Genomic DNA, 383 nt, shown 5'->3' on the forward strand with positions numbered 1-383 from the left:
CATCATACCTGAGAAACTAAGGCAAGGTGACATAGCTTCATGTACTCAGGCCCAGTTAGTAATGCAATAACTCTCCATGGGTGGACTTCATGTCTCCATATTCAGCCAGTAATGCAATTTCCCTCCTCAGGTGGACTTCATGTCCCCAGGTCCAGCCAGTAATGCAATTGCCCTCCTTGGGTAGACTTCATGTCCCCAGGTCCAGCCAGTAATACTTTCCTTGGGTTGACTTCAGGGGTGACCAAGGAACCTAACTGGTCAATGCCATGGCCCTAAAAACAACTCCTGGACACTTAGTGACAAACCTGTGCCCTTCACAGTGGCCACCTGAGCTCCTAACACCATGGAGAGTCCATTCTGGTTGGCCAGCAGTCTCAGATTAG

At 49.6% G+C, this 383-nt stretch overlaps 1 protein-coding gene across 1 annotated transcript in view; it reads left to right on the plus strand.

The window, feature by feature from the left end:
- LOC103811288 (fibrillin-2-like) overlaps window positions 1-383 on the plus strand; it is a gene marked incomplete at both ends in the record, with an annotated part of 34,558 nt that overhangs the window by 19,726 nt on the left and 14,449 nt on the right. The window lies entirely within an intron of this gene.

This window comes from Acanthisitta chloris, unplaced genomic scaffold (assembly GCF_000695815.1).
Source record: "Acanthisitta chloris isolate BGI_N310 unplaced genomic scaffold, ASM69581v1 scaffold1691, whole genome shotgun sequence".
NCBI lineage: Eukaryota > Metazoa > Chordata > Aves > Passeriformes > Acanthisittidae > Acanthisitta > Acanthisitta chloris.